Below are 9,707 nucleotides of genomic sequence, written 5' to 3'. Positions count from 1 at the left end.
TTGGACATAAGTCCATGGCAGGAGCTTAGGTTTTTCATTCCAGCCTTGAAGGATGTCTACTTCTTACTGAGTTTGTATTGAGGTAGAATTCCACTTTTGCATAACCCTTTTGGTTTCTGAGTGAAGCTTTGATATAGAAGAATTCAAAGCCCTGCAATGGAAAGTGCCAAGTTATCATGAGATTGGACTTTCTGCATTTCATATTGCTGTTTCACAAAACTTTTGTGATGCTAAGAAAAAAATAGCAGATACTTGGGGCATTATATCTGTGTGGACATGATAATGAATTACACTCTAATGTAAGCTTTTAGCTGTGGACTAACTAAAAAAAGTCTAGCCCCAACTGATTGATGCGCTAAAGGATTGTGAAAGAACCTTTAGCTTTCAAAAGTGATAAATGACCATACTCTGTTTTAATTTAAGCCATGGAAATACATTTTTAAAAAACTCAGTATAGATTACATGTGATTCTGAATTTGTCCAACACATTCTTTGATAGCAGAAGCAAAGATGATACCCTGTATTGAAAAGTAATAAGACCATTGAACAAGGTATCTGAAAATAATTGCAAAGAAATAAAAGGTTAACAGAGGTATCCAACCCTTGCTTCTCTTGGATTTGTCTTACTAATTTAAGCAACTATTCTGATGCCTTGATCAGAGATAAATGAAATCACATTGCTTAAAATAGAAGTGATTTATTGCCCAGCAGTGTCTTGACATAAAAGGATTCAGCCATTATTTCATATGTGTTTGGATGAGAAAAACAAGAAAAAATAGTATAGAATCACGCAGTTTGTATGCGTTTTAGACTCTTTCAAGAAAATAAAGCAGCCGTCTGACTTAAGCAGTATAAGAACATCTACTTACATTTATTTTAATGACAATTTTAATAAATATTGTGAACCTTATTCTTAGGCTGCATATTTTGCATTTTAATATTTTAGAACTTTTATTATATTGTATTCTGAGACCCGCAGGTACTGAGAAAAGATGAAGAACATTAACATTTTTCTCTTGGCTTTGCCGTCATACCCTAGGAAAAATGGCTGCTGTATAAAAGGAAGATAATTCACTTTAGACTGGAAGCTCCCAAAGGGTAAGGATAATTTTTTTACATACAATATGTCATATGGTACCATAAATATATATAATATATAAATATATTTACATATATTTATATATCAATATATTTACATATAATATATTTATATATTTATATATGTTTATATTTTATATATTTATATAAAAATATATTTATATTTATATAAATCATTACATAAAATAATAAAAATTAAACTTTTCGATATGCAAATTTCTTCTATTATTAAAACAAAAGGAACAGCTGAAATGTTAATCACTACAAATTCCCAGTAATACAAAATGAGTTCTTTTAATTCTAGTATTGAACTAAGGAGCAAGGACTTTTGGCATATTCAAGAAAAAAGAGTGAATCCAGCATTTATTCTGCAAGGCAATTTCACATCCATGATTTGAGGAAGGCATAAAAGTCATTAGACATAGAATTTCTACTTTAGGCTCCCAGTTTCTGGTCTGGCACATAAGGAGCTTGTAAATCACCATTCCATCCTTAAAAGGGTAAAAAGCTAAACAAACTGAAAAACAACAACTGTTCTCAGATCTGTCAGAGAAGTGAGGCCACAGGGCAAACCACTGCTCCCAAAACTGGAGAGACAGACGGGGGATGCAGAGAATTACGATTTACTGAAGCAGAAACCCAGGAATAGAAACCTCTACAGGAACCAGTGTCAGGGTGGGAAAGCCTAAACTGTAACTGACAAATTGCTGGCGGCTCAGTGTGGACAAGTTTGAGAGCTGGAAACTCCAGGGCGGGGAGCCAGTCATGGGGATTCTCGGTGCTTCTGAGAGTTTTACCTGCAGGAGTTGGACCTGGTCCTCACAGTGAATATTACAGAAAAAAAAAAAATCCATATTTGCCAGAAGGAGAAAATATGGCCATTTTGAAATCTTCCAGAGCATTCTGTTCTGCTTTACAAGTCCTGCCTACAGGACAAACTATTTTATCAGAGCCTAACCTGCTGGAGTTTTATCACAGCTAAACTAATCTGGGGAAAGGAAATATCCAACTCCGGCCCCCTGTAGCCATCCTGTCTCACCTAAGAGGGATGGGTATACTAAATAGCACCTGTGAAGTTCATAGCTCAAGGGTACAGGCTTACCAAAGGATGGAGACTAATACACACCAGGACTATAGAATGCTTCCCCTCCCCCCACACCTTACTACCACTTTACTAAAAGTTTATTTATTACATTTTCTTTACCCAGTACATCATGCCCACCTTTCAGTAAAAAGTTACAAGGCATTTAAAAAGGAAAAATACAGTTTGAAGAGACTCAACAAGGACCAGAGCCAGAGCCAAATATGTAAGGAATGTTGGAATTATTAGACCAGGAACTTTTGAAAAACCTAATTAATATGCTAAAGCTTTTAGTGGAAAAAGTAGGTAACATGCATGAACAACTGGATGATGTAAGCATTTGCTGCTGTTAACAATGCAAAATGGTGCAGCCACTTTGGAAGACAGTTTGACAGTTCTTACAAAACTAAACATACTCTTACCATATGATCCAACAATCATCCTAGTTGGTATTTACCCAAATGAGATGAAAACTCATGTCCATACAAAGACCTACACATGGATGTTTACAGCAGCTTTATTTATCATTACCAAAACTTGGAAATAATCAAGATGTCCTTTGCAGGTAAATGGATAAATAAACTGAGTACATGTAGACAATACAATATTATTCAACACTAAAAAGCAATGAGCTATCAAGTCATGAAAAACTTGGAAAAAACATAAATACACATTAGTAAGTGAATGAAGTCAATCTAAAGTGGATATATACTGTATGATTGCAACTACAAGACATTCTGGAAAAGGCAAAACTATGGAACCAGAGAAATGGTCAGTGGTTATCGGATGTGTGGGAGGAGGAAAAATACAGAGAATTTTTAGGCAGTAAAACTAGTCTGTGTGATACTACAGTTGTGGACACATTTTATTTATACATTTGTCCAAACCTATAGAATGCACAACACCAAGAGTGAACCTTAATATAAATTATGGAATTTGAGTAATGAAGGTGTGTCAATGTAGGTTCATTGATTGTAGCATGTGTACCATTGTGACAGGAAATATGGATAGCGGGGAAAGTTGTGCATGTATAGGGAGAGAAGGTAAATGGGAACTCCCTGTACTTTCCACTCAATTTTGCTGTGATCCTAAAACCTCTCAAAAATAAAGTTTATTGTTATATTTAAATATGATATTTCACTTATATAACATCATCTCTGTATGAAAAATAACATTTATTGTTTTTATAGCAACATTTTCCAAAAAAGGTTGGAACCTTTCCAGAAATTATCTGATGGACAGTAAACTTTTCCATCCTTATTTCTTTAATGTGGTCAGCTTCTAGAAATGCCAGATGACACCCATAAGATGGAAGGTAAAGTTATTTAAACAGTGCTCCCCAGAAAGTTCATCTTAGAGCTGCATAGGTTAAATCAGGATTTGGGACTACTAATCTCAGCCTTTCCATGTTTACACCCATGACCCTATTCTGTAAGAATCTATTGCATGACATGTCAGCACAGCAATGTATTTCATTACATTTCGCTTTTTCTAGGAAATCACATTTATGTCTCTTCTTTCTTGATCCATCAAGAAAGATAAGTTTGGTAAATTCTAGCTTCAACAGATTATCTCAGTTACTCTTAAGCTATTTTATGTTATTTTCCAGCAGGTAGCACTTCACTTGGAGTTTCAAAACATTGTACACTGTACGTGCTATGACAATTCTATGAGGAAAAATCAAGTCAATATCTTTCCTTTTCAGGTCAATAAACTAGACTCACTGAGATGAATTACCTTGATCAAGATCACACAAGGTATCAAAACTGGAAATCTGTCAACAGTCGAGCCACTTTCACATTGCCTCTTGTTTCTATATCGTTCTCAAACTGATTTACCAATTTAGAGTGCATTCCTTTCAATCCTGGAAAGAATTTGAGGTAGCCACAATAAAAGCCACTTCCACAGCACTGCAAACATAGACAATAAAGATAGTAAGGTACAGAGAGAAGGTAAGATAAATAAATATGGAGACTTAAATAATGACTGTGACTAACCATTAAGTTGAGATGAGAGTTCCTTAAACATAATGGCAAAATCTTCTGCGCATTATAAAGCAATGCTACTTGGAAGAGGTAGCATGGTTTGTGCATGGTGGGATGAGAGGAAAAGGAGAGCAGTTCAAGAGAGGATGGAGTGATCCTCTATATCCTAGGAGAGATAAGTCAAATCAACATCTTCAAGTTCTACTTAAGAATGAAGCAGGCTGCCTGTTCTAATCAGCAAAGAAGTGGTGATGTATAAGCATCCTTCTCCACTTCTACATGCTTCAAGTGGCAAGATGCTGAGAACAACTGTGAGTAAAAACATCAAGAAGAAATCCACCACAGCCAGAGGATTTGGATACTGGCTGATCACACTCAAAAGGGCTGGGTTCACCAGCCAGCTCTGTCACTGGGTAAGGGGTCACTACATTTACTGCCTTTCTGAGTAGTTACTGATTGTCTCGGATTCCTCCGAGGTTTCCCTCGAATAACTTGCTTTCCCTCTGTCTCTGAACTGATTTCTAACAACGTAGAGCTCTGACTATAGAAGTGGTGAGTCTGGTTTTTAAAAATGAATAATTCAGGATGTGAACAGCGAAGCAAATGTTTTCCTGGAAGGCATCACCTCGTGTAGTAACACCGTTATTCTAAGAGATGCTGTCTTGGCTTAAATCAGTCTGCCTTTAGAACCAGTAACAGCCACAAAGGAAATTTGTATTGCATTATGTAATATAGTAATACTTCATGTACGTTGCTTTATTGAGCTTCTCAGATACTGCATTGTTGTCGTTGTTTTATCTAATCGAAGGTCTGTGGCAATTCTGCATTGGGCAAGTCTATTGGTGCCATTTTCCAACAGCATGTACTCACTTTATAACTGTGTCACATTTTGGAAATTCTTGCAATATTTCAAATTTTTTATATAATTGTATCTATTATGGTGATCTGTGATCAGTGATCTTTGATATTACTATTGCAATTGTTTTGGGGCATCACAAACTATGCGGATAGATGATGAACTTATCAACGAATGTTACATGTGTTCAAACTGCTCTACCAACTGGCAGTTCCCTTGACTTCCTCCCTCTCCCTGAAACAATATCTAAATTAGGCCAATGAATAATCCCACAATGCTTGTAAGTGTTCAAGTGAAAGGAGGAGTTGCATATCTCTTGCTTTAAATTAAAAGCTAGAAATGATTGACCTTAGTGAGGAAGGTGTGTCAAAAGCCAAAATAGGCTGAAAGCTAGGCCTCTTATGACAAACAGTTAGCCAAGTTGGGAATGCAAAGGAAAATTCTTGAAGGAAATTAAACGTGCTACTCCAGTGAACACGAGTGACTGACAAAGCGAAAGAGTCTTATTGCTAGGAGAGAGAAAGTTTGAGTGGTCTGGGTAGAAAATCAAACCAGCTACAACATTCCTTTAAGCCAAAGCCTAATCCAGAGCAAGTCCCTAACTCTCTTCAGTTCTGTGAAGGCTGAGAGAGGCGAGAAAGCTGCAGACCAAAAAATGAAGCTAACAGCGGTCCGTTCATGAGGCTTAGAGGAAAGAAGCCTTCTCCATAACATATAAGGGCAGGGTGAAGCAAGAAGTGCTGATGTAGAAACTGCAGCAAGTTATCCAGAAGCTCTAGCTAAGATCACTAATGAAGGTGACCACACTAAACAACAGATTTTCAGGGTCCATGAAACAGACTTGTATTGAAAGAAGATGTATCTAGGACTTTTATAGCTAGAAAGGGAACATCAGTGTCTGGCTTCAAGTTTTCAAAGGACAGGCTGACTCTCTGGTTAGGGGCTAACGCAGCTGGTGACTTTAAGTTAAAGCCAATGCTCATCTACTGTTCTGCAAACCCTAGTACCTTTAAGAATTCTGCTAAATCTAGTCTTCCTGTGCTCTATAAATGTAACAGCAAAACCTGGATGATGGCATAGCTGTTTATAGTATGGTTTACTGAATATTTTAATTCCACCATTAAGACCTACTGCTCATAAAAAAAATATTCCTTTTAAAATATTACTGCTCACTGACAACGTACATAGTCACCCAAGAGTTCGGACAGAGATGTACAAGGATATTAATGTTGTTTTCATGTCTGCTAGCATAATAACCATTCTGTAGTCTATGGGTCAATGATCAAGTCCAACTTCAAGTCTTTTTATTTAAAAAATACATATTGTAGGGCTATAGCTGCCTGGAAAATATTCATCATTCTAGATGCCATGAAGAACAATTGTGATTCATGGGAGGAGGTCAAAATACTGACATTAATAGGAATTTGGATGAAGTTGATTTCAGTCCTCATGGATGACTTTGAGAGGTTTCAGACTTCAGTGAAGGAAGTAGCTACAGATGTCACAGATATAGCAAGAGAACTAGAATTAGAACTGAAGATGTCACTGAATTGCTGCAGTCTAATGATATAGCATATAAGGAGTTACTTTTTATGAATGAGCAAAGAATGTGATTTCTTGAGATGAAATGTACTCATAAAGATGCTGTGAACATTGTTGAAATGACAATAAAGGGTTTAGAATATTATATAAACTTATTCATAAAGAAGTGGAAGAGTTAGAGAGGATTGACTCCAATTTTTGAAACAAGTTCTACTATGGGTAAAATGTTATCAAGCAGCATCACATGCTACAGAGAAATCTTTCATGAAAGGAAGAGTTAATCAATGCAACAAATTTCATTGTTGTCTTATATTTAGAAATCACCTCAGCCACTTCAGCCTTCAAAAACGAACACCTTGATAAGTCAGCTACCATCCATATTAAGGTAAGATCTTCCACTAGTGAAAAGATCATGATTTGTTGAAGGCTCAGCAGTTTTTAGCAATGAAGTACTTTTAATTATGTTCATTTTTAGATGTAATGCTATAATGCACATAATGCACACTTAATAGACTATAGTATTGTATAAACATAACTTTAATATGCACTGGAAAATCAAAACATTTCTGTGACTCACTTTATTGTGATAGTATCTTCATTGCAGTGATCTGGGACCTGCAATATATGTGAAGTATACACATCACATACATTGTTTTTGCATGACAGTTGTTTGCATGACAGTGTTTTGCATGACAGTGTTTTGATAGATTGCATGACAGTGTTTTGATAGACTGCATGACAGTGTTGCATGACAGTGTTTTGATAGATTATGCCTAGTCTTTAAGCTTTCACTTAATGGCAATGTGGCTTCTTTTTTTAATATTTATGATACAAAATATTTATGATATTTAATACTGATTTTTGTCTTAAAAGTATCTACAACATGTAGTGAATTACATTATGTTTTTATATTGGTTCACTCCATCAAAAACATTCAGTGAGAACCTATCTTATATGTACCATGAGCTGATCTCAAAGAAAAATCAGTTTCCTCACCGAAGGAAAAATGCTCTTTTAATAACAAAAAGACATTTTTCTATTAATTAATATACCTGGTTTCTCACTCTAGGTTTAAGGGTATTCATTGGCAATCATCTTATACTTTTCTCTAAGAGGGAAAAGAGCAATATTGTAAGCCTCTGTCTCTTTTTTTTCTTGCACTGTTTTCTCCCTTTCTCCACTTTATAAATAATGCATTGTTTCTGAAGTCCAACATTTCAGAGCCTGTCAAGGGTCTCTCTCAATATCTCAGGCAAGTAAGAAAAATCAAGCCTTCCATTCTGGTGTTTTAAGATTACCTTTTTTGAATGACTTAACTCTAGTTTGTTTTCTGCCAGAAATAAAATCTACCTGCAATACAAATAAAATATTCAGTACACTTTATTTTTACTTAATTTGCAGCTGAAACCAAGGTTAAAGGCCAAGCATTGCTATTTATCAATGCCCAGCTAATTAGTGAGTAAAAAGATGAAAGTGAATCTTTTAAAAACTAGTCTAATATGAAGAAAACAACAGTTCACTAAGCCCTTATAATGTAGTCGTCTATTTTTAATGGCCTCTATTAATTAAGCATGCATCCTGGGAAAAGTCTCCAGTGGGCTCTAATAAATTTAAGGAACACTGTCTGTGTATACTTATAAACAATGATGTGATTAAATAGCTTTGTGCATGAGTGCATTATTTTTCTGAATGGCAATTCATAAATAAATCCTCATGCAAAGAGTTTATATATTAAAGGGAATCTGGGACCTCTTAGTAAAGCATCCTCCAACTCAGTGTTTGACAGGAAAGCCAACAGAGAGGAGAACTCCTCCAGGGCCAAATAACTCATTGGAGGATCTATTCACAAAAGAGGAAACCCAATTTCCATCATCTATTTCTGGTAAAATGAGTATATCTGAAACACATACACTTGAGACCCAGTTCATGGCATTTTCCTTACTTGAATGGATAAACTTTGTGGACATCAATGTTCCTAGACATAAAATGAACAAGTAGGAGAAAATCTTGCTCTCAGCTCCCTTCCAGCTCCTTCATTGTATAAAGTTAGTATCAGTGGCTTGGGAAGAGACCATGTTCCCCCTGCTTGGACAATCAGAAATCTGGGCTGTGGTAACCTAGTAATGTGCTGAGGCAGCTCATACAGACTTGTGAGAGCCAATTGTTAAATTTTCCAGAATTTCATGAGCCACTTGTTAAACACAGCCATTATTATTAAAATTATTATAGTTAGGTGTGGTGGCTCACACCTATAATCCTAGCACTTTGGGAGGCTGAGGCTGGTGAATCACTTGAGCCCAGGAGTTTGAGACCAGCGTGGGCAACATAGTGAAACCCTGTCTCTACAAAAAAAAAAAAAAAAAAAAAAAAAAGAAAAATTAGCTGGGCTTGGTGGGGCACACCAGTAATCCCAGCTATGCGGGAGGATCGCTGGAGCCCAGGATGTTCAGGTCACAGTGAGCTGTGATCACACCACTGCACTCCAACCTACTGACTGAGACCTTGTCTCAAAAAAAAAAAAAAAGGAAAAGAAAAAAGAAGTAAAGTATGTAACTTACAATTCAATACATTATATCTTAAAAGGGAAAAAATACTCAAAATTCTTCAATTTTAATTATTTGCTACCTTTTACTATTAGCTATGTCCTTGAGGTTAGTTGCATCTATTGTATCTGTAGTGTGAAAATGCTGTATAATGGTGAGCTACTGAGCATCTCTTCCTTACTCTGCATTCAGGGATGTCACGCTGGAAGTTTGAAATCACCCACAGTGGGAGGCTTTACACTATAGGAACAGTTAGGTGCTACATATCAGTGCCTTCTAATTTAATTTAATTTAATTTTTGAGATGGAGTCTCTCTCTGTCGCCCAGGCTGGAGTGCAGTGGCGCCGTCTCGGCTCACAGCAGCCTCCACCTCCTGGGTTCAAGCGATTCTCCTGTGCCAGCCTCCCGAGTAGCTGGGATTACATGCGCCACCACACCCAGCTAATTTCTGCATTTTTAGTAGAGACAGAGTTTCACCACGTTGGCCAGGCTGGTCTTGAATTTCTGACATCAAGTGATCCACCTGCCTTGGCCTCCCAGAGTGCTGGGATTATAGGCGTGAGCCACCCCACCTGGCTTCTTTACATTTTTTAGAGAGCTGG

The sequence above is a fragment of the Macaca fascicularis genome, chromosome 6, assembly GCF_037993035.2.
Source record: "Macaca fascicularis isolate 582-1 chromosome 6, T2T-MFA8v1.1".
NCBI classification, from domain to species: domain Eukaryota; kingdom Metazoa; phylum Chordata; class Mammalia; order Primates; family Cercopithecidae; genus Macaca; species Macaca fascicularis.
Note: the sequence above shows the minus strand (reverse complement) of the source record.